Source organism: Parasteatoda tepidariorum, chromosome 1, assembly GCF_982258835.1.
Source record: "Parasteatoda tepidariorum strain Cologne lab strain chromosome 1, Ptep-v5.0, whole genome shotgun sequence".
Classification (NCBI taxonomy): Eukaryota; Metazoa; Arthropoda; class Arachnida; order Araneae; family Theridiidae; genus Parasteatoda; species Parasteatoda tepidariorum.
The window spans coordinates 127,113,228-127,139,965 of NC_141755.1; the positions used below are offsets into that span (position 1 = coordinate 127,113,228).

General features: G+C 29.4%; 1 long non-coding RNA gene across 1 annotated transcript in view; it reads left to right on the forward strand.

The window, feature by feature from the left end:
* Window positions 1-13,513, forward strand: part of LOC147816912 (uncharacterized) — a 49,842-nt gene extending 36,329 nt beyond the window's left edge. The window contains exon 3 of the long non-coding RNA XR_015429498.1: window positions 1,555-13,513. This is a non-coding gene — a long non-coding RNA (uncharacterized LOC147816912). The remainder of the gene's footprint in view (window positions 1-1,554) is intronic.
* Window positions 13,514-26,738: the final 13,225 nt, after the last annotated feature.

Below are 26,738 nucleotides of genomic sequence, written 5' to 3' on the forward strand. Positions count from 1 at the left end.
GTCGTCCGTAGCGTATGAAAACACCAATCATTTTACATGCTTGACGAAAGCATGAGTGTCCACATGTACTTTGGTGAGATTCTTGCACTCCCATGTACAACTCTGCTGCACGATATTCTCAATTTCAGGCTTTATAACCCCCTGTCTGAAATCGAACCGAAAAATATCTCAATTTTTTTAGGGTGGCTAATGTAATCAAGAAAAAGAGTTCTTTGTCAAAAACTACTTACTTTATCAAGATCATATAAATTCTTTGAAAATTATTTTGATTTTTGTTATTGTATATAGTGTTTAAAAATATTTTTGAGTGCTTAAAAAGTACTTAAAAGGTGCTTATTTTTTGTTGAAAGATTTGTCTACTCACCCTGCCCTAGTCTTATTGAAATCAAAGGGATCGGACAAAAAGTGATCTGGTTCTTTGAATTTGCTCAATGAAAATATTAGTTAACTAGTGGGCTGTGCCCCCCTGCTCGCTAACGCTCGCCAACCCCCGAAAATTGCTACGCAATTTTATATGGTTTGCTTCGCAAACCAAGCTCGCTTCGCTCGCTACTAACTTGAGTACTTTGCAAATGCACAAAATTCTAAGAATTCAAAACAATCATTCAAATCCATATAACAACTTTTTTTTAAAAAAAAAATTACATCTTTTTAGTAAATACTAAGTCATTAAAATAAATTTGAATTCAAATAAATGACATGTAATTCGTTAAACCTATTAGAAATGTGCTATAGTATAAAATCTTAAGATAAAATTTCTAAAACTGATATCTCTTTAAAAAGGTTAAAATTTTGGCTATAATTAAGTGTATTAAAAATTTAAATAAGAGAAATTGCAATGGAAAAACCCTGCATATACAAAACATTGAATTTCGGAAGAAATCTCGTTTGGTGAGAATGCTCTCTCTTGTCAAAAAATACAAAATAAACTGACCTCAAATAAAACTCCAAGGACTTCGAATCAAATAATTAAGGAAACTACTATCACGTTTAATATAAAAGGAAGATTTATTAACTAAACAATAAAATTACAGCATCGCAGTTCCAAAAAACAAATCTCACACTCACTCAAAAAAACAATTTACCTTCTAATTAGTCACCATAGCAACCACAAAACTCTTCTCGTTACCATCTATAAACTTATATATAATAAATAAATTATTTAGCAAAAAATACGATGCGCATAAGCACATAATATTTTACACTCTGGTTATTTCAGTTTCCGTTTTTAGAAGCGCTATATGTTGAGCCACCCAATCCAGATTTGGCATGTGACATTTTTAGCGGCAATTATTGGTTGGTTTTCTAGCGTTGCCATTCGGAGAGTTGTAATGAGGCTTTTTTTTATCGCCGTGTAAGAGAAATATATATATAGATAGCTACGAAAATCTTTCATTAATACTTTTTTAAGGTTTAGTTATTTATGTTCAGGTCGTAAAGTATTGTTTAATCCCTAATTTTAAATAAACCAAATGAAAAACCCATTTAAACCTTAAAGAATAGTTTTTGTCTTTTTATTTATGTTAATTGATTTGTGTCGTATTTGTCTCGTAGAAAAGAATGGGATGACTCTCTGCACGCCTCTGTTTGGATTGGTCTATTTAAATCGCACTGGAGCTGCACAATTGGACTCTGTAGATTGAGCTGGATAAAGATAAGTACATTTTTACATAATTTGTTGTCCATTATTTATCACAATTATATTGTGATTTATATGTCAATTCCGCCGAATCTGATTAATATATTATTACTGGTTAATCGGCTTCATTTTCAAGGTTATATTAATTTTCTTTAAAAAGTTTCTCTTCTTTCTTAAGAAAATAAATCGTACATACAGCAAACATCAATATAACGTAAAAATTCCGTTTTTCGCCCCTTTTGAGGGAGGAATTTATTGTTTACCCATTCTTAACCCCTTTGGAACCGGTGGAAGAGAGATCCCTCGGCCAGTACTTTCCAACAGAATAGTTTGTTCACCAGGAGTTTGCTCCGCCTTCATCACGTGGTATCAAACGAATGTGAACAATCCAGGAGAGGTCGCTATGTGGCTATCGTATGACAAAAATATTTATTTCGCAATCTTTATGTGCATTTTTTTAACATTAAATATTTCATAAATTTGATGACATTTCTCTCTTTTGAGTGAATAATTTGATCATGATTTTGTGAAGGGTCCGTTTTATGTAAAGATATTTTGTGAAGGGTCCGTTAACGGATCCAAATTTCTTCTAAACAGACCCCGGCTATGGTCAGCGGCATGTGATCACGCCCCCTGAAGGGGTTGATAATTAAAGATATAATAGCAAATGACGATGAGAAAGACGTGGTTTTGACTTTTATAACATGGTTTCGTATTCAACGCTGCTTTGGCCATCAGTGACTTATCCATGTGATGGTGATAATAATAGTAAAATTTTGAATACATTGCTTTCATATTTAAATTAAAAAAAAAGAGAGTAAAATTATGATCTTTGATTTTCTACTTCCTTGAAATCTATCATTCTTTGGCTCGATTAAAGCTTCTATTTTTGATAGTTTCGTGCATCTCGGATTTAACGAGTTCATTTATTTAACGAGCGGATCATGTAATTCATTCTTCTTAGGATCGACTCTTGGTGCCTCAATCTTGAGATGATTGGTACCGTTTCAGAACTATATCTAGGCAATATGGTCAAAATAGTTTAGTCAGAAGACAGCTCTAAAGTATGAGTCCCTTAATGTCATTCTTGATTATTGTGTTTCACCTACCTCAAGCAAAGTTTGCTTATTGCGATTCCCCTTTCCCCCACTGAACCAATTTTTGTCCCTCAATAATTTCATATTAAAGTTCAGTTATTGAATTAAGAGGTTAATAAATTTCGATAATATGTAAAAACTCTTTAATACCACATCTGACTATGAAATTTTTTAATGTCAAAAACTAATATGAGTAGGACTACTCATTAGTAATAAAACTACTTTAGCGAAGGAGAAAAAAAAACGAGCATGGGCTTTTAGAATTGTTTGGCTCTCCCCCCCCCCTTTGTAAGAAATTTTTTCCAACGCTCTTTAAATTTTTTTTTACAAGCGTTTAATTAACCATTTTTACCTTGGATGATTTTTAAATAAAATTCTTAAAAAAAAATCTTACAATAACTTAATCTTTTGGGTTTTTAATATCAAATTTCATTAAGATTGAAAATTAGTTGGTAAAAAAAGTTAATCTGACTTGAAATGAAGAACTCAGTTTCACATTCTGATAAGTAGTAAAGATTCATATAATTTCTACAAATTGTATTTACAATTCTTTTTTTTCGAACAGGAAGTTTAAACATAAAATACATATTTTGATCACAGTTGAAATTTTTTTTAAAATTACTCAATAGAAATGAAGCTATCCGCTTAGTTTAGATAAAATTGCTCGGGCCTTCTGGTTTCACGCATGGAACCATAGGGTTTTTTGGGATGAAATTATAGGAGTTCCGGGAGTTAGGCTATTTTTTCCCCTCGTAAATACTTCGGGTTTTTTTTGTGAAATTACTTACTGTAAAATTTCAAGTAAAAATGTAGCAAAATACCAAATTACATACAGATATTTTCCAACAATAATAATTTTCCAACAATCCAACAATAACATTTCTCATGAAACTTTTCCATTTCAAATAGATAATTATGTTCTGATATTACTTTCTCAAATCTAACTGTTCTCTTTCCAAAAAAAAAAAAAATCAGTTTATTTTATTCTATTTCAATTAATGCGTACAACATGGAAAAAAAATCAGAACTAGAATCCGCTCTAGACCTGCAAATTAAACAGCCTCATATTTTACCTAATTCTAAGTTGCATTAATAATATACAAATTAATTTATAGTCCTTTTTTTCTTTTTTGTCAGTGTATCCCCTGCTGCTAATAAACTTTATTTTTAAATTCTGGATTCTATAGCCAAAGCTAAATTTCCCGACCTTTCATAGGTTTTGGACTCAAAGTTTTGTCCGGTTTCTTGACTAAACTATTAAGATCATATTTCTAAACATTCACTTTATTTTGAGTGTTAGAAAACCAAAGCAACGAAGCATAAAACTAATAAGTTCTATAGCGTCAAGTTTTGTTGGAAATAGTTTCATCTACGATTTGTTAGCGCATATTTTTTGTAAACTCTCGTTGCTGTAATATAATTCGTATTATAAATGGAAAACAATGTGGGTAAGTATTCGTTGTTTTAATGTTATTTTATTATTATTACATTACTGGGTAAAAAGACATCACTCTCTTTGATTTTTCGGGGGATAACATTTCATATCACGATAAAATTCTGTCAAATAATATGTATTCAAAATTTAAAGTAATGAACAAAAATGTAGAGATATTTAATAATATTTTTAAATTCCGTCTGTTCTCACAAAAAATACTAAAAATGAAGTGTTAATGGGAGCTCTTGTTAAATTTTTTTGTGGGTGTGCTTTTAATGTTTCGTCCATATTGTATTTTTTTACTTTCAAATAATGGTGCAGTTATAAACTTCAACAAAAATCAACTGAGAGATATTGTTTGTGGTTACAGCCTACTTTTTCAACTGTTCAACCGCGTCTTGGTCAACCATTTCAAAATTTTTGCAGATGTATTTTTCCGAAGGTGATATTGACTTAAAACATATTTATATAGATCCATACTCTTGTTATTGACAGTGTTATGGATATAAACTGTTGCGTACTAGTCGCCAGAGCTCGTGTGCCTCTGCTGCTCTTAATATTTTTTAGATATCACTTGCCAAAGAGTTCTAATTTCATTAATATGCACCCCCAAAAGAGATGCCATAAGGGAAGACCACCAGCGAAGAAATCATGGACCCCAAGATAGGAAAACCGCGTAGATTGGGTTAGATTATATCACTTAACCCATTCCAATATTTCGATATCGGTACCTGCTCGCGTCAACTACGATAGCAAATGAGAAAAAGTATTTTAAATTTGAAGCAATTAAAATGTATATAATTAGAGGTTTGCCCAACGGTGGCTACGAGTATATTCTTCTAGTCAGTTTCTTTTTGTGATTTTTAAATGTCTTTTGAACTACTTCAAAAAGTGGAAGTCACCAAGAAAACTCGAGATGACTGTAAAATTTCGATGAAAGGTTCTGCAGCATTCCTTTTACAGCCTCGATCTCTCTTTATGTAGCTTTCATGTCTCTTAAAATATTATCTTGAAGCTCAAAGCTTATTCTGTATCAAGGAAATACAAGTTAGCTTGGAACTTTGCCCGGGAGAAACCTGGAAGATATTTACATCATCCTTTGCACTGAGATCAGTGTATAGCTGTCACTGGTGGTTCTTTACATTTGTACTGTTCCACGTGAACTTTTGTCCTATTATTTTTATTAAAATTTTACTGCATACTCTAAATATATGTTTTAACCTTCTTTGGGGTACACTCTCTTATTATCGCAGAATTTTGAATTTGATATGAAAAAGTTATCCTTGAAAGTTCAAAAAGTGATTTATTTTTGCCCCCTCATTATATGCACTATCCTCTCGTTTTCAATACATCTCCATTTATTCTGAACAAGCAAAATGCGTTATCAATATTTTATCACATCTTGTAGCTGTTAGTAAAGTCCGCTTCCGCTTTTATGTTGTACAGTGCGAAATGAAAGATACAAAATGAAAGATATCACCCGGAATAACTTATGCTCTAATTACTGGATTTTCACAAACTGAACACCAATCATATTGGTTGAAAAGGGAATGTTTAACTTGTTAACCTCAAATGTTAACTATAAGATTCTGACACACTTTCTCTGAAATGTAACTGAGAGAAATATTTAGTATTAAAATGGTGCTTATTGAAATATTAAATTACTTTGTTTTATTTATAAATGATTCGCTGAATTAAATTAATCGAAATTAATTACAAATGTTACTTTAATTGGACCCTTGATTAAATTAAAAAAAGTACGACATCAATTTAATGGCATGCACTATTTTGGATTGCTTGGCATAACTTAACTTTGAATGAAGTTACTCAAACTTAGGACCGCTTTCTAACCTAACTATTGTGATATTTTCCAAGTAGCATCTACTTTGACAGGGATAACCTGGTTGGTAGGTCACTGGGCTCATGTCCAAGAGGATTTGTGGGTTTGATCTCCGCTGGCCGAAGACTCCCCGCGGAGTAAATGGTGACTGATGCATGTAAAATCTGCAGTCACAAAGTCCTCCATTTTCCCATAACAAATCATTCCTGTGGGGGTACTGATCCAGAAGTTTCCTCGTCTTCTGGATTGGTCCAAAAAAATTACATGGATACGAAGTTGAAGATTAATAATCATAAACCCAAAATTAGGAAGGTTGTTCAATGACGGTTATTTAAAAAAACAGCATTTACTCCAGAGTCAGAAAATACGTTTTTGTGTTTATATCTGTAACTTAATTGCTAGGGTTAACTTAAGACAACCCCTTTGAACCATTATGGTTGGAACTTAGTTTTCGAAAATCTGATCAATAAAACAAAAGTTATTCCCAATGATATCTTTTTTATTTTGCGCATTGAACCCTGATCGTAAAAGTAGACAAACCAATTTTGAACGTTTGCACAAAGCAGAAATTGTTGAGCGAAATGTATTTGATAATTATCTGTAAGTTGTTCGGCGTGATGTTTGAAGAATGTGCGTATGTTTTAAGTTCGAAGCAAAGCTGGAAAATAGTAGCACTTTATTTACGTCGTACTAGAGCTGCTCAATGAGCTGTTGTCGACGAACTTAACTAAGAAGACTGCTCTAGAGAGATTCCAAGGGATAAAATTTGTTTGTATTTAAAACAAGAATTTTTGCTCCCGTAGAGTTGAATTAATTTAAAGCAATTATCAGTTTAAAATAGCTCAGTTAAAAGGAGTTAATTAATAAGATGCATTTTTAAATTGATCAGGAGAGCGCTTTTAGTAATAAATATACAGGCCATAGGACGCTGTTGTGTTGTCTCCTAGTGAAAATTCTTGAAACTTCTAAAGTGTATCTGGAAGTGTGTCTTGCTCCAAGCTCTTTAATTTACAAAAATTTCTATGATTAAACTTTGCAGACTAGCCTGTAAATGGATTGAACGGATTAACTTTGAGAAAAAAAATTCCGACATTCTTTTAAAAGAACTATCAAGAGTTTGTCGGAGCATCTACTACTTTCGAAAACATGAAAAAAGGAAAATGTTAATAAAAGGGAGATATTCAAAAATCCAAAACATCATCCTTCAAATTTTTGCTGAAGTTATGGAAGCGAAAGAAAACTAGTGATAGCTACAATCGAAATTCGCCACTGTCTTACGGGGTCAGCAAGAAAATTACTTCTGGGGCAGATAAATAAAAGAGACACACAAGGATTAATTTGTTGAAAGAAGAACGAAAGAAGAATTAACGACGAAGAAAGAAGAACTGACGAATTGAGAAACTTAACAATATCTGGTTCTGATTGACTTGTGTGCTGTAGATGAACCCATTTTATTTGCTAATCAAGAAGGGTTCTGTTATGAACGGGAAGTGATCTTCTGGAAGTAGACGGGATTGTAGAGAGCAGATCCGTATTTATTTGATATTTAATCTATTACAACTGAAAGATTATATTCTACAAGTTTAACAATTACAAATATGTGAAGAAAGTTAGAAATGTGAAGAAAAATGATGATTCAAAGAACTCTTAAAAAAAGAAGACGAGCGAGGACCTCGAAATATGGTTTGGCATCCCCTCAAATTCAGACGTCTTCATAGTTGCATCAAAGATCTGAACCTTCAAAGCTGAAATTGTGTGGGTATCGATTCAATACAATCGGAATATAATTGCATTTACGAAACGATAGTAGAAGACGGTAGTGATCAATGACAGAAGTGTGGCTACTTTGGAAAAAGATTCGAGAGAAAATTCAACTGAACAAATTTTTTTCTAATACCCACCCGAATTATTGACTTTCGTCATTCGGGTATCAGATGGGTTGGTCACTCTCTCAGGGGTGCCATATTAGGTGGGCCAACGTTGCTTTCACAATAGAAAGGACAGATAATACGAAGAAGGGAAGGAAAGAACCGAAACTTTCTTACTTGAGGTCAGCTTCTTGGCCACCCTGCCGGCCAGTTGGCATTGAGCAGCATATTGTATTTTGCAATAGTTTCTTTTTTGAATAAAATATTATATTCATTCAATAGTTAGTGTGTATTCCTTAGAAAGAAAAATAAGGGATGTGTGGGGCGTGAGTTGTTATCGACCATGTCAACCGTCATCTATGCAAAGGTACCCCGGCATAGAGTCGAGTTAACATGTCTTATATACTAGTGAATTGTAGTTGTAATTTTGTAGTGGTAGATACGCTACAGATGTATTGAAAACGAATGAGAGGTAGTGAATTTGTATTTGTCTGACAGTTTTTGAAGTAAAAAGTAGACCCCTCAGTAAAGAGGTTTTACATTTTAATAAAGCACAGTTCAGTTTTTTTTTAATTAAATGTTAAATGACTTTTTAATCGTTTATGCATTTTCAAGTATTCTATTTTATTCACCTCTTTCTTATTACCTCTCACAATCCTTTAACCTTATCTATTCTTGAGTTTTATTTACTCTAACCATGAACTTTAATTTAAAATGGCATTGACGCGTGCGCGCTTAGGGTAATTTATATCGTATTTAGTGTCTAAATATTTTTTTTTGAAAGTAATTGAGTCGATCAAGTTGCTCCATCTCGTCATTTAAGGGGGAATGGATTTTTTTCAGGGATTATAGGGAGAAAAAGAAAGTCCGTGACCTCTTCAGCTCCAAACTAAATTCCGAGCGAAATAAAGCGATGCGTATTGCAGCCACTCAAAAATAAAATTATTTATAAAATGTTTCGTCAACATTTTATTTCGACATTTCCATTACAAATTTTTCCAAGGCTTTTCAACTGTGGTACATCGTATTCTTTTGAAGTTTAAAGTTTTTACCAACAAAAAAAAAGAATAAAAATGCGGCAGTTACCTATAATAATGTTCTATGAAAAAATGATTGGAAACATATACAAGACGGTTGTTTTCGGAGAAATGGGGTTCAGAATTATGTTCTATGGTAACAATTCGCGGCGACAGGAAAATTAATTAAAAGCAATAATTCCAGAGGTACTTCATTTTTATTAATACATTCAATTAGAAAAAAAAATATTAATAAGTAAACTCTATGTACCGAATTTCTAATCTAAGAACTTGTTTTTGATCGATTCTGAAAGATTGAATTTAAATCGTAAATTAAAAACCATTAAATACTAAACCAAATATTGCTGGAGACAAAAAAAAAACAAATAGAAACTGGGAAATATTTGTCACTGACTTAAAAACATGTTTTTAAAGTTTCGACTTTAACAGTTTTACTTAAGCTATTATAATATCCAAAGAATCGAAATCTATGCAGTGACAGTGCTCATTATTTTGCAGTCATGAGAAATTAAGTCCTTCCATCTATTGTACCTTCCTTCATATTGATATCCCCCATAATTTTAATTTTTAATACTTTTCGGCATGTCGCAAAGCGTTTTAATGTTGTGCAATTTTCGACTCCTTCGAATTAACAGAAGTTTTCAGCTCCGGTATTTTTTAAACCAACTTTCCAATCAATGTCACAACATTTAATATACAAAATCTTATTGGGGAAATTGCTACTGAATCAGTAATGAACTGTGGTGGGCCTATTTCAATACGCATCGCTTTATATATACAATCATACACAATCATAAAATGAACATATTTTTGTACCATTTTGCGAAATGTATATGGTGTAATGAAATGTGTAAATGAATCTGCGACTGATTCTTACAATTTTAGTTTTGCATTTATTTTGTAACTTCTGTTTCCTCAATCTTTAACTACACCTTTAATGATGTTATTAAAAATTTTAAATATCCATTTCCTACTTGATGGGATTTTAACAAATTAAATTAGAGTTTATGATGTTGAAATTGGTTTGGCAGTTGGGAAGAGTTAAGGGGTTACGAACCACGTGTTAGAAACCCTAAGAATTTATGCTTATTGTGAAACAAGCTAAAAGAAAAAGAGTGATTACATTTCAACCCTTGATGGACCGCCATTAGAGCGGCATGGCAAACTTATTGATCCACGTACATGATGGCGGAAGTTTCATTATTTCTATCACAATTAGTGCAGCCATATTTGAAAATATATCGATTGAAATTAATTATTTAACCTTAATTAATATTGTAAATTGTTATAATTACAACTGGAGGGAAGTAAACTTTATACACTTCCGGGCCGTGTTAAACACTGAAAGAAAAAGAAAACTTATATAGTGTTATCACTTTTCATGATTTGTATAAGTATTTTACTGATCCTTTTTGGTTATATTCAACTTATATATGTAAGAAAATAGCTAAGCCTGTGGAAATTTTTCTTCTGGAGAATTTTAAAAGTGTGGTTTTTTAAATTAATACTACTGAAATGAATTTCTCAACTGAATAAAAATGTAGCAAATTTTCACAATAAGCTTCTGCAATGACATCGCGCAACTTGTGGAACGATTCTGCCACAGCTCAAAATCGTATTTTTCTTTAAGTGTTAAACAAGAAAATAAAAGTTTTGAGGTTAGAAATTTATTTAAATATAAAGTACACTCTTACCATTTAGCAATCAAAACCTTTTGTGGTTGCGCATATTATGAGGCTGTGGTGCCACAGGGAGCGCGATGCTTTCTAGTATTCGAAACAGGCTCCAAAGCGGAGATAAGGGGATCAACTTAGTTCCTTGTACTTTTGTATCGAGAGAGTGTATTACTAATAAAGCAGAGGTGTCAGCAATTACGACATACCCGTTATTATTACGCTTTCACTGTCACGGTTAACTAATAAAAATTACGACCTTTGTAAATTCTCGCTATTTGTTTAAGTTTTTTTTCAACTTAACTACCAAGTGCTAGGAAATTTTGTCAGCAACTAATCTAATTTTTTACTGCCCCTTAAACAGTTTTTGAAACAATAAATAGAAAACAACGTTCTAATGGAAGGAAGAAATAAAATAAGGAAAGAAATATCATCCTTTCAACGAGCTGTTCTGAAACTTACGGAAAAGCATAAACTCAAATCTGAAATGCTGTCAGCCAACATTTTTAGTGGCTTAAATGCAAGATGATAAAAAGGCTAGTTTTTGTTTAACCAAAAGCCTTAACATTGATTCCAATTAATTAATTTAATTGAACCATCTATTAATGAAGTATAAAGTTTCCTCGTTGTATAATTTTTAATTTAGTACTTTATAAAAATTACTTTTTATTTAATAGTAAACTCATGAATGATTTTATTAATATTAGATACATATATCGAATGAAGTTGTATAGACACCATGAAATTGCTATAATTTGAGTTCTCATTTATAGCAATTATAGCAAGATTGCTATAACACTTACTGTATACATTGTGTTCCTCTGATTTTTAAAGCTAGTTTGGAAAGTTGGCACCTCTGCTAAAGCCTCCACTCTGAAATATTGAACATTTAGATTGGAATATAAGAAGGGTGGGACGGAATCTCGAAATCTCAAAGGTGGGATAAAAAGTGTAAATTTTAATAACCAAATTTAGATCAATAAAAAGCTAATAGATTCTCTCTGCTTTAACGTCGATGTAATTTTGATAGATAAACGAATTTGATGAGAAAAGGTTTGATCCTAAGTCCGGTTATAATTACGCTAAAATAAATAGTTCTGAACATTCACAAAAATTCTACATATTTTTTTAAAAAAAATGTGTAGAAAAATTTTATATATGATCAACCTGTAAGTGAGAGTTGAGATTTTTGTGTTATTTTTCATTTACAAATTTATTAAATTTTTCCCTTTAAGAGAGTACATTTTCCCCTACGCATTGGAACTTCAAGATTGAAAGCTCCCTTGCTGGTTCAATAAAATTTTCGTTATAACGCTATTTGATTTTATTAGCTCTTGGATTAGTAATGTCATATGCGTTTGGCCATAAAATGCCATATGAGTAATGTAAGTAATATAGTATATGAGCATATATGAGCAATGCCATATGAGCTGTGTAGTCACTTTTGCTCTTTTGCATAAAAGTTCAGCATTGAAATTTATCCCAATTATTATTTTATTATGATTTCATGAAATGAAAATGGTGTTTACGAGTGATTAAAAGTTTTTGAGGAAATTTTAGAAACGTACATTTTAAATCTTTGAAACTGTCTCATGAGGCTACGACAATTGAAATGCTGTATTGATTTGAAACATCATGAAAAAGATTTATCTGCAGAGCCCTATTAGATACTGTATGTCTGCAAGTAAAAATAAATAAAATCGTGCTGCACTAATTCTGCTACCAAACATGACGTTATTATTTGTTAATTAAGCTCTAAAAGAGGTAGCGCTTTAAAACCTCTTTATAATAATTCATTTGTTATTTATTTTTTAAAGCGTGCATACCTAACTCACATAAGATATTTATTAATACTAAAATTGGATTTTTTTTCATTGAATTATAATAATTTAAAAAAAATATTAGTTGTTCTTTATTTTTTGCTTTGTTTGCATTAAAGAATTTCGTATTAGTATCTGTTATCAAAAAAAAAAAAAAATCTTGTTCGAAACATTTTATATACACCGTTAATTGTTTACAACTTATAGAACATTTAACAGAATTTTTAAAACTAAAATAAATTTGTTTAATTTAATTTCTACCCCTCTCAAATACTAGGAAATTAAATTTATTTGTAAAACTGCTCTCGAAATGTAGTTTAATTCGCTTTATCTGTTCACTGGATAGGACGAGATATTTCGTCATACACGGGCTAAGTATGGCGACATTTTTCGTCTTGTAATTACTTGAGATGTGATGGATGATATTACCTATATCTATGAAAAAAAATGTATCAATTTCCAAACGTGCTGAGCAAAAGTTGATTACACGGTTAACAGAGCTTTCTAGTTAGTGTGATATGTTTAGGTATCCAAACTAGATAACTTGCACTGAAATCGGTTATTTGTAAAGCAGGTTATGCACACTTGAAGTTTCTTATGCTGTTTATTGAACAATTATTATTAAAATAATATTAGAAATTCCAATATTATATTATTAAAATAATATAATATTGGAAAATATTAACCAATTTAAAAACTTTTTCATTATTTATTTAAATAAAATAAAATAAAATTAAAATTTCCTCTCTTCGAAAAAGGGTTTCGAATTTCTGTACTATCAAACTTCTGTGATAAAAAGTCTATTTTATTTTAAATAATCTTTTATAATGACAAAAGAAAAGTTCATAGTTAATAAGTAATGTTTCTTATTGTGAAGAACTTTTCCCTTAAACAGAAGTCACTGATTTTTGCAGTTTTCTGACAATGCTTTTAAGTATAAAATGTTGTCATAACGTAATTAATAGCTAATCAACATTTTCTGCGTTAATAAAACGACGAATCAATGATGAATTGCAATAAACTTGTAATAATTAGGACTCCATTTATCATAAACAACTGCATTAATTATTTATGCTTGAAACTGAATTTGTTTCTAGAATGTATTTTATTGATAAGAAAATAGGATCATGATGAGCAACCAGTTATTTTTAGTCTTTTTTTTTACCGAAATGTTAATATTTAAATTGTTTTTTTTTTTTAAACTCAACTAGGTATATTTTTAAGATGTGATTTAATTTTCAAATTGTATTTGCAAAGCAGTATTTTCAGAAAATTATAGTTTTAATTTTATACTGCAAGGAACTTCTGAGAACTCTTAAATATTTTAAATTCTTAAATCACAAAGTTCAAACTCTTAATTTGCTTGAATTTGTTAGAGCGTTTCCCTGGTCTTAAAAAACGGAAAGTTTTTTCTTTTTTTAAAATTTTTCTAGCCGTAAGCATGGAGCCCTTTGAATTGTTAGGATTTAAAGTTATCTAAGAATTCTAAAGTAGATTACCTAAGGTCAATGATAAAAGCCTCATTATTAATATCTTTAGATGCGAAAGACGATTGCCTTCTCTCTCTCTCAAAAAAAAAAAAAAAAAAAAAACGCTTTTTTTTGTTTCATATATTTTTGTAGGTATTCAGCAATCACAACAAAGAATCATACTGATCTTACAATATTTAAAGAATATCCGTTTACGTCGATAGACTTTGGATGTATCTCAAAGTTAAAATGATATTTTACTAACTCTGCTCAAGTTTGAGCCCGATTTTTTTCCCCTTCGTATGTTATTTTTTTCCCCTTTATTTCTTCGTATTTAGAATTCGCTCTGAAAATATTAATTCCGACAAGAATGACAACTTGTGTAAACTTGGATCTTAAAAGTTTAAGTAAATAATTTTCTTCTCCGAAATTCCCTGGTCATTTTATTATGCATTCATTTCGAAATTCAATCATAAGTCTTAAAGAAATATTATTTCATTATTAAAACTCTATCCGAACGTCATTGATAGTTGAAATCAAGTTTGTTATTTTCTATAGCAAACTTTTATGAGCTCCATTTGTATGGGCTCAGATACAAGAGAAAAGTAACCTTGCCCTCTTTCATTTTTGTCCAATTCTTAGTTCTTAATACCGTTTCATTTTGTTGCATTGACTAATTAATAAAGCTTATGATTAACTCAGTAACTACTCTCAGATTTCGTGCTGTTTGTTCTCAAACTATACATTCAACACACCAACTTGTTAATGTGTCAACACCATATCTTTTGAAATCTTTAACACAGTTCAGGTCCCAGGAACAAATAGATATCCGTATCAACCCACACTTTGTGTTTTTTTTTAAATAACTAATTCACACTTGACTTCACTGGACGGAAAACTAAAAACCCTCTATTTGTCAGCCCGATGATATTAGATAACTATATGTAATTAATTTCTTGTCCATTGCTTCTGTTAATTCTGTGGATTTTTTTATTGGAAAAAAGAGGTAAATGACCTTTTCAAGTTTGCTAGAAAATAGTATGTGGAATTTTTTTGTATTTATTTTTTATACTTAGTAGTTTCTACAAGAACTAGTATTCACAATTTTTAATCTGTCAGAAAAATAAGGTGTTTCCAAGGTGGTGTTTCTGAACCATGAAATTTCCTATTTTAGTTCTGTTTTGTTTTTATTAACTTTTCTCGATATTTCTATGATATACATAGTTTACTGCACGATTTAAATTCATCAACTTGTTTTCACATTTCTGTGTAAGTTTAGCGTAGTATAACCGATGTTAGGTACATTTCATTTAACCATAAAATCCATAAATCCTGAGCGTTTATTTTATTTATGTTATAATCTATGTTAACCTAGCGTGACATATACGTTACGCGAATTACGAGAATTTCTTATTTAAAACAGGACTGATTTCACATTAAGCAAATGTTTTTTTTGTTTTTTTCAAAAATCAAGTAGTAGCTAACAGAAGAAAATATTTATTTAGTTGAAAAAATAACTATTTTTTTAACAGGTTTTTTTGCGTCCCGGCATGTTAAAATTCAGGAGTTACTGGTTTTTAATAGTTGTTAGACGCGCATCGACATTTCACTAATTCATAATAAATGCTAATTTTTTAAAATCAAAATATGAGAATTTTCTTGAAAATAAAGTGCAAAAATGTCAAGAGAATAGACATTAAACATTTTCTTTATTCAGAAAAAATTTTGCTGATCAGAATAGAAATTTTATGTCTGAAATTCTGATTTAAAAAAAAAAAAAAAAAAAAAAATCGAAGTCTGTAGATTTGTATTCTTATGTTTGATTTTTTTTGCCCTATTGGTTTCTTTTTGAAGTGCTGAAACTATTTACTTGAATTGTACTATTAAGTAGGATAGATTACTGATCAAAGTAAGATTTTTGTTCACATTTTAAAACTTTAAGAACAAAAATATAGTTATTAATTTTCTAAGCCGTATGCATGTATGCGTGCATAGTCCTCGGAATGTGTATGAATGCATGCCTGAAAATCCGCCATCGCAGCTTTCTAATTTCAACAAATTAAAAAAAAAGTTTTGGGGTGTGCATTATATGTTATATATTATAAAGAGTGGAAGCATGTTTGCAATCTAAAATGACTAGATTTTTTTATGTAAAAAGGAACAAATTAAATAAAACAAGTTTGTAAAAGTATTTTGAGAAATTAGTTTATTTGATTGTTAAACTGGTTCTCGAGTTTATTACAATGCAAATCAAAGCCGTGATCTTACATCATTGCTCTGGATAGTTATGTTTTTTACCATTATCAAAATTATTTTAATATTAATGCTTTTTTGTATAGAAAACTTTTTATCGACATTTAACTGTTTAGTTAGCATATAATAGTATAAATAACTAGATTCAACTGCAAAGTGTCTAAAGGCACACGCTGTATGGTTATTTAACATTAATTTTGCGTATAACTTTAATAGTTATGGTTGATTTTAAAGGCAAGAAAAATGCATAACATTAAAATTTTTTTATATTGTATCTACGAGAATATTTTTGTTTCTGACTGGTCTCAGCCAATTGCAGGTGGTTTTTCTGTTTAGACTTAACTCTCTAAGTAAGACAGAGTAAGATCTCTAAGTAAGATCATCGAGTTCTCAGTAATTTTAAACTGCATTTTGGAACTATGAATTCGTTTAAAAAATCAGTACATGATTAGTCGTCTCAGAGCAGAAAAAAACGGGAAAACGTTTGTGTAAAGGAAAAACAAATCTGGAGATGATTCTAAGAAATTGCGGTACAGATTAAAAACCAATCTTTGGTTTTCAATGTTCTTTTTTAATTAAATTTTGTGAAGAAACAAACGTACAGTCGAACTCGCTTATAACGAGCTCGGATTTAACGAGAACTCGGATTTACCGAGGGAAACGAGAATATTTGGTTGGATCAATGTTAAGTCTATGGAACAGAAGTCGCTTTTAACGAGAAAGACCCGGTTTTAGCGAGCAATATTTTTCTGTCTTGCAATCTTTTTTCTCATCTTTCTAGTCTTATCTTTTTTTCAAAATTATAAGAAATGCGCGCGAAATCAAAAAAACCGCGAACTGAAACTTAATTGCCCTTATCGCTCTAATCTGAAGCATGGGAAAAGTCGCGTGAGAGTAGGCGGAGGCGTATCGATTTCGTGCCTTATCGGTCATGACCGATAAAAGCATTTAATTAAATTTAGTAAGTAAGAATTAATTTATTAAGCAAGAAAAGTATTTGATTAAATTAATTAATGTAAATAAAGTAAGTAAGTAGTAATTAAATTTTAAGTAAACTCAATCATTTGACCTCCAAAGCCCCCCCCCTCTTCTGTTTGCACGCCTGCCGTAAGGACCCGTTTATTACGAGCACTCGGATTTAACGAGTACAATGTTACGGTCCCTTTATGCTCGTTATAAACGAGTTCAACTGTAATTTATTTTGATAAGTTTCTAGAAAAATTGGTAAATTAGGCAAATTTAAGCTTCCAAGGAAATTTTTTCTTTTTTGTTTTTAAAGAGTAAGAAATAAGATAATGACTATGTTCCGTGCAACCTAATTTGATTAAATTAACAATTACTAAAAATGAGCAGTTTTTGGAAGCAATTTAAACTAGTATCTTACATGCGTAGTTATGTTTCAAAACGACGTTACTTAATTACTGTCTAAAACTTTATAATTTCAGTAGCTATTCCTGTTCATCACACACTAAGGTTTTTGCAGGGCGAGAATTTCGTAATATAAAAAGAAAATTAATTTATACAAAAAAACGTGTAAAAAATCTTTTTTGAAATTGAATGTTCTCTTTTTTAAATACTAACTTAGATTCCTAATCTCTTGAAATATAGAATTGAGATGTTTCAAGTATTTCATAAAGCTTACTGAACAATGAAACAAGAGTATTTTAAGTTTTATGAATAATTGTAGTAAAAAGTTACAATAAAAATAAAAACAAGATAAATTTAAAATATCATTTGCCCTAGAATTTTTAATTAACAAATGTGGCTTTTAAAAAGAAATAATTGGCACAGTATTTATTTAAATAATTATTTTTAAATCTCAGAACATTTTATCCCAGCTATATCCGTTTGTACGTTTAACAATTACAAATATTAAATATTTGAGATTTAGAGAAAGAAAACTTTCCTATGTCATGGGCGTCAACTCTTAATTCCATTTTTATTTGGCATGGAAATCAAGAATTACACACGAACGCACAATATAGATATAACATTTATTTGTAGAAACGTATTCACTTAAAAATGCTGTTTAAAAATCTCCATAACAAAAATTTATTGTAAAATAATTTTTGATTTACTGAAGAAGCAAAAACATTTTCTGCCGCAAGAAAACTTCTTTAGCTTCGAAATCACAGACAGCAATAGGATTTTCGAAATCAACCGCATCTAATCTGTTCTCAGTCTCATATAAAATCTTGTATGATCAGTCTTTTGTCAGACAACATTTTCTATTTTATGATGATATTTGAGTAGTGTGTTTTAAACTTAATTAGCATATTAGTAGTTATGAGAACGCGTCATAAGCAATTTAAAATGGCAAAGCTTTTGTAAATTTACGTTTATGTTCATGTTAAAAATCCTTTGAACCAAAGAAATCTTTCTAAAATTAGAGCATCTAAGATAATTGCTCTTTTTCGGTTGCGCACAATACCAATAATGCTAAATGGTTGCCTTAATATAAAAACGATCGTTAACAAAAATCTACCTACCACTGAATGTTCTATAATTAATAAAATTTCGAGTTCTAATTTAACAAATATATATTGTTGTAAACTCTTTGAGTATTTTTATGCATCGTCTTAAGATATCTTTATAATTATGTATATTTCTTCTAAATTATTTTTTTGTTTTAAATAAATATTTTTTTAAGAAATAGATTGGATTTTAACTGTTCCGTTTCTTTTTAAAATTGCGATCTTATCACTTCTTAACATATTTTTAAATGAAAACTAATTGTTACTTTGTAGTTGAGTAGCTTGTAAGTTTTGGATATCCATAATGTTTCGTTGGCTTCCCGTGTGTGAACGTATGTATCGATCGAGGCTTATAAAACTTTATTATTTTTACGTCTTTGAAGAATTTGTAAGTTTTTTAAACCTGCTTTTTACATTAAAGGAAAATTTCTTTTAAAAATCTTTATTTTCGTTACTTTATATGAATCTTCGCCCCGAGTAATTATTTTTAAATAAAAAATAATTAGAAATTTTTTTTGTAAGAGTTAGATTGGGTTTCAACTGTATCCTCATAACGTCCTCTTAATACAATGACACTGTTGATAAGATGGTGACATTTATTTATTTTAATTTTGAAATGTTTAAAGGTGAATAAAATTTACTTAAAAGTGTTAAATTATTTCAAAAATAAATTGTCAATTTTTAAGCCTTTTTTTTTTTTACTTGGAACTTTTTCATTAATGACACTTTTTGAATTAACGAGAAATGTTTAGTACTTTATTAAAAAGTTTTATGAAATTATACATTTTAATAAATCAGTACATGACTAGTTGTCCCAAAGCTTGGCAGAAATTGGAGAAAAAAAGGCTGTCTAAAATTTGATTTCGCTGCTACATCTCCAGACGAAATCAAGAAATCACGTTAACCCTTCGATTTATTAGATTTTTCATAAAATCATTTCACGAGAAACTTATAATTTCTTTTAAAAAACGTAAATCATCTGAATCTTCTGAGAAAAAAAAAACGAAAAAATTCTAAAACTACGAACTACCAGAAAAGTAATAACGATTCCACGTTCTCTGCAATCTCATTTGTTGATGTTATCTATAATTATAAATGCTCTGAAGAAGCAAATTAAGTTTGTATCTAAAATTGTTGATGACAAAATCACATTTCTTAATTTGATGCATAAAATTTAACAAGCTTCGTAGCCATCCGTGTGCATCACACACAAATTAACGTTTTCTTGTTTTATAAATGCTTGAAATTCATCTTAGTATTTATGATATGTAAGAAAGTCCAATTAATGAATTTTAGATATTTTATTTATTTGAAAAAGTGTTTAACTTACCAAAGAAAAAGAGTCATGGTGGTTTCAATCTTCAATATTGTTTGGTATAAGGGATTTAATACTTGTTTCAGAAAATTAAATGTTTTTAGTTTTAAAAATTTTGATGCTTTGAGGTATATAACAGACATCATAATATCTATAAAATATTGTAGAGAAAAAAACTTTTAAGGCTTTATAAATCGAATGCAAAATTTATTTAATAACTAGACATTAAAAACTGAGAAAAATGTATTTTGCGGGATATGAATTTTGTAATGTAAAGAATGAAATGATAGATTTTATAAAAATATTTTTTTTACATTTCAATGTGTAGTTTCTTTAAAATATTGGATTACATTCCTTATATCACGTGATGTTTAAAATTTAGCTGCTTTAAATAGTTTTATTTTGTTTGAGACTATGAAAAAAATTTCTCAACATCATAGACGTCATTCAATATCAACGAATGCTATCAGGTTGCACGTGCATGCTTAATGTCGATTGTCGAATTAAAACAATGAGAATTTTAGGATATTTGTTTGGAAAAAAATGCGAAGAAAGCGCCATAGTAAAAAGTTCTTTTGACGTTTCACTGTGTAAGGTTTAACAAAATGTGGAAGCATTTTCTGCCACAAGGAGAGTTTCCAATTGACAGCAGCAGGTTGTTTAAAAACGACTTATGCTGTTCTGTTCTCAGTTACATAAATATTCATCTATGATTATTAAAGTCTTTATCGGGAATCATTTTATTATAAGATTATACATGATTAGTAAGAGTTTTTCTTCGATTTGTGTTTTAAACTTAGAAGCATATTAAGAACAAGTTGTAGAACGGTAATAAGCAATATAAAATGGCAAATCCTTTCTAAATTTGAGTTTCGTTTCGTAGTCTAAAAATATTTTGACCTCTAAAACATCTCAGATAATATTACCCCTTTTTTCACACAATACTTATAATCGTAAATGGTTGCCTCAATATTTAAACGATCTCTAGCGAAAATTCTTTTTTTTCAGCAAAAAATGTTCCATGATAAGATGACAAACTGTCATTCATGTGTTGAGCAAGTTTTCTGATTACTCGTGATAAGGACTGGTATATTTAACGATATTCTTTTTATGCATGAATTTATCGCTCTTTTTTTATTTTAAAAAAGATACTATCTTAACATATTTTAAAAAGAAAACGAAATATCAATTTGTAGTGGGTTGTGTGTTGAATATTTATAAATTTTTTTATTCGCTTCTCGTTTGTGAAGGAGTGTATCGATCGAGGTATAGAAAAATTTTAAAATGTGATTATTTTTATAAGACTTTTAGAGGTTTGTAAACCTGCTTTTCACATTAAAAGGTAAACTCTTTTAAGAATTTCGTTGCTATGTATGAATCTTCGCCCTGAGTAATTCTTTTTAGACAAAAAATAATTAAAAAATTATTTTTTGTAAGGTTTAGATTTGGCTTCAACATTGTCTTCATAACGTCCTGTTAATATAGTAATGATACTCTTTGATTATAGTAATACCTTCAAAGCATGTCAGCTTCTATGTGTCAAAATTAAACTTAATGAAAACTTTTATTATCGCTTATTATCTGATGCAAAGATTATTTAAAAGTGTTACCTTAATAGTTTTTTTTTTATTTTTTTGTTTTTTAATAGTTTTAAACATATTGCATTTTTTTAAAAAATCAGGTTGATGTGTTTATAGATAGGTAAAAAAATAAACTAAACTATTATAAACTATTGATAATAACCTTTTGGTAGCTTTAAACCTTTAAACCTTCCGTCCAAATAAAAAGTAATGAATATCTTGTTTTTTTTTAATACTCTTTTTTATTATTTTAAACATTTTCAAGTTCAGAATGTTTTGTACTTAAATTACTTGAAAAATTCTCTGGAAAAAATATTTTATTAAAGCAATATTTTCATTTCTATGATTAGACCCTAGCGAATCAATGTTATTAAGCAATACCTGAACTTAAAATATTTTTTGAAGTTTTAAAAACACGATACTTTGTGTTTCGAAATAACGAAATAAAAAATTTATTTCATTATACTCGTTATTAATAATTGTCTGATTTCCAAAGATGTTTTCTCTAATATTTTTTATGTGTATATTTAAATATGGTTACTCTAGTGGAAAGTGTATATGTCATTGTATATTGTGTATAAGTAAGTGTTGTCCTATTTATTATTTAAAAAAGTAGATGCAGGAACAGTTTTTGAAAAATGAAACTTTTGTTAGAATTTCATTATTATCCCCCCCCCCCCACACACACACAGCTGACTGAGAATTTCAAATTAATGGATTGGGTCAATAAGCTGGATTTGTTACAAAAGAAAAACTGTATTTACTATTTTTTTAAACCGCTTCAAACTACGATGTAATTATGACGACAAATAGACCAAAATTAAACTCTGAGTTGTAATTGAAATTTCAGAATTCCAAGAATAGTGTGAACTCACTGAACGACATAAGCTCGAAATTGATTAGCTTTTTGAACAGTAAGTTCAAAGATATGCAGAATCAACTAGAAATACTGAATCTCTGAGAACAGAAGAAGTGTTAAAATAAAACACATCATGAAAATACAAATTTTCGCCAAAACAAACATCTATTAGGTAACATAATTAAACAATTTTTAGAGGAAAGATTTGGGAGCTTGTGACTGGACTGGAAAACAACTTGATGTGACAGTTGCAAAGTATATAAAAATATTGCACAAAAGGGAAGCGATATGACATGCTTCTTCAGTGACTGAACCATTTCTTCATTTTGTTCCATGCATCTTATGAAATGTCACGCAATTCTGCATATATCTCCCCATACCAGCAAGGATGCGAACAATTCTTATCAATTCTTAAAAAAAAAGAAAAAAAAAGAATTGATTTTTCCTTTGACAAATGAAGAGGACTAAAACAAATTGATGTGACAGTTGCAAAGTATATAAAAATATTGCACAAATGGGAAGCAATATGACATGCTTCTTCAGTGACTGAACCATTTCTTCATTTTGTTCCATGCATCTTATGAAATGTCACGCAATTCTGCATATATCTCCCCATACCAGCAAGGATGCGAACAATTCTTATCAATTCTTAAAAAAAAAGAAAAAAAAAGAATTGATTTTTCCTTTGACAAATGAAGAGGACTAAAACAAATTGATGTGACAGTTGCAAAGTATATAAAAATATTGCACAAAAGGGAAGCAATATGACATGCTTCTTCAGTGACTGAACCATTTCTTCATTTTGTTCCATGCATCTTATGAAATGTCACGCAATTCTGCATATATCTCCCCATACCAGCAAGGATGCGAACAATTCTTATCAATTCTTAAAAAAAAAGAAAAAAAAAGAATTGATTTTTCCTTTGACAAATGAAGAGGACTAAAACAAATTGATGTGACAGTTGCAAAGTATATAAAAATATTGCACAAATGGGAAGCAATATGACATGCTTCTTCAGTGACTGAACCATTTCTTCATTTTGTTCCATACATCTTATGGAATGCCACGCAATTCTGCATATATCTCTCCATACCAGCAAGGATGCGGATAATTTTTATCAATTCTTAAAAAAAAAAGAAAAAAAAAGGAATTGATTTTTCCTTTGACAAATGAAGAAGACTAAAAGAAATTGATGCGACAGTTGCAAAGTATATAAAAATATTGCACAAATGGGAAACAATATGACATGCTTCTTCAGTGACTGAACTATTTCTTCATTTTGTTACATGCATCTTATGAAATGCCAAGCAATTCTGCATACCTCACTCCATATCGACAAGTAAGCGGACAGTTCTTATCAATTCTTTAAAAAGAAAAAAAAGAATTGATTTTTCCTCTGACAAACAATGAGGACTAAAACAAATTGATGTGACAGTTGCAAAGTATATAAAAATATTGCGCAAATGTGAAACAATGTGACATGCTTCTTCAGTGACTGAACTATTTCTTCATTTTGTTCCATGCATCTTATGAAATGCCACGCAATTCTGCATACCTCACTCCATATCGATAAGTAAGCGGACAGTTCTTATCAATTCTTAAAAAAAAGTACTAAGAATTGATTTTTCCTCTGAGAAACTATGAAGACTAAAACAACTTAAAGCGAACGTTACAAAGTGTGTAAAAAGAGTGTAGTAATGGGAAACAGGATCACAATCAAATATTTCATTCTTCCTGTGTTGAGTAATAAAGACTAAAACAGATACTTTATATGAGATGAGTGAAGGATTCGCAATAAAGTAAACTATTATGCATTAAGATCTCGTAACTGTTAGTGATCGTACTATTACATCATTCCTCTATGTTCCAGGCATACTGAAGATCAAAAACATCTTGATACAAAAAGTCAATACCGAGAATTTGTAACTTCATGTAAATGTTGTAAAGGAAAGAAATGAAGAGAATTATGTATTAGACGTGAAGATCTCGTGGCTACTTATGTAATTTGCAATGTGCCGTTTTATTCCGTAACTAAAAAATATAACACAGCATTACAGCATTCTACAAATGTGTGAGAAACTTGTCGAAAACTTGCTTGATTGTTTTATAAAAGCAGCTTTGACCCGACTCCCGTAGAACTTTTTTCTTCCCTCTATTTAAGCTGAATAACAGTGTTGAAAGTCGAATAACAGAAACAGGGAAATAAATAAAATGGGGGGGGGTTAAAGAATGAAGAACTTACTAAATTTTTTTTAGTTTTTTTATTAGTTTCCTTTTCGTTTTAAAAGCTTGTAATTTTTTGCTTATTTTTCTTGAAGTGATTGTAATGAATATTTATGTGATTGTGATGAATACTTAGAAAAATTAGCAGTTTTTACGGAGGCTTGTTCTAAGAGTGTTTTATTTATAAATATTTTAATGAATGTATAGTTCAATATTTACTAAGTATAAACTCTGCAGTCAGTTTCATACGTAATTCATTTATTATAGTTAATTCTTGTGATTAAGAAAATCCAATCTTCCCTATCGTAAGAAAAAAAAAAGATGGGGTATGAAGCTTATTCTAAATTATTATTAATTTTTTTTATTTCTTTAAATGTGAACTATTTTCTTTTAAATTATTTTGAGACTAAATGGATTTTCTTTCGTATTTTGATATTTTGTTAGCTATTTAAATCACTTGTAGTTCATATTTTAGTCATATGCAAATGTTTTGCATTTCATGCATCTTTTTTCATTATTTACATCATTTCCTATCTTATACATTGCTCCCATTATTTCAAACAAATAAAAATACATTCCAATCCATAAAAAAAGATGGATCGGACAATGACTTATTGCAAATTATTTTGATTTTTTTAAAAAAAGAATTCTTTAAATGTGTAGTGAAGGAAACGAACCGAATGGTTTTGCTTTGATTTAGAAAGTTTTATTACTAGAGCAAGCAATCACTTTCAAATTATTTTTGGCATTTTCATTACATTATTTATTAAACTCAATCAGTTTTGTTGGCTATCATTAAGAACGTTTCGTGTTTTTAAGTTTGCGAAAACGTACTTTAGTTGAAATACACTCAATTTCTTTAAAAATGATTTAATAACTAATTACTACAAATTCAATTCAGTATTATCTATGTATAAAATATATATTCATCTAATTTAAGCCTCCATGAAAAACTTGCAAATCCCTTTTGGTTTGAATGTTCTCTAGATTGCAATGTATTGTACTTATTTATTATGTAAACAACCTAACAGTTTGCTTTAAAAAGGAAAAAAAAATATAAGAGAAAAAATATAAAGGAAAAAAATATATAAAATAAAAAATATATAAAAAAATATAAAAAAGAAAAAAAATATAAAAAAGAAAAAATACATAAAAAAAATATATAAAAAAATATATATATATAAAAAAGAAAAATATATAAAAGAAAAAATATAAAAAAGAAAAAAATAAAAAAAAAATAAAAAAAATATGAAAAAATATGAAAAAATATATAAAAAGATATAAAAATATTAAAAAATTATAAAAAAAATATGAAAAAAAAGAAGAAAAAAAAGCAAACTGTGGTAATAGTTCTTTGTATAACACGTTTGCATTTATCTTTCAATTTAACTTTTTTTGTAGTATTCAACTAAAAAACACTAACAAGTTAGTATTATGCATGCAATTTTGTTTTTAATGTTCTGTATAATAAAAAATTGCATTCCTCATTTTATTTATCAATAAACATTGAAAATTTTTTCTTTAATAACAGTTATTTCATGCATTCCTTTAAGAGTTTAACATTAATTCATTAAGAGTTTCTTTTTTTTAAGGCTTTGATTATTTTATTTAATTATTGGCTATTTGTTAAATGTAATAATTTTTTAAAACTGGTTTATTTGAATCATTTTGTATCATTAACAAAAAAATTAAATCTTTGCATCAGTCTTTCGTGCCTTTTTTTTTGTTTTAAATTGCGTGAGATGTTTTAATTTCGGAAATGCTGAAAACCCTCAGTAAAATGTTATATTTTTACGAATTAAGTTTTATATGAAGCAGATGATAAGAGCAGAGATTATAAGAACGAATTTAAGGGATTCGAATCAAACAAAATTACTTTTTCAATTCTTGAATATCTTTAAACTAATAGATTCGAATCAAATATTAAGGACCTCAAAAACAATTGAATCAAATGGATGATTCAATCAGATCATCGGCTATCTATTCAGATCATCGACGCAATATTTAACTATAATTGGCAGTATCATGTAATGATATTGAAAGGACGTTTTTACAATGTTGAACCTGTAATTTTTTTGTTTTAAATATTTACTATGAAATATAAAATTCTTTTAAAAACAGGGCGAAGCAATACCTCTTGTGTCAATTATCGTTC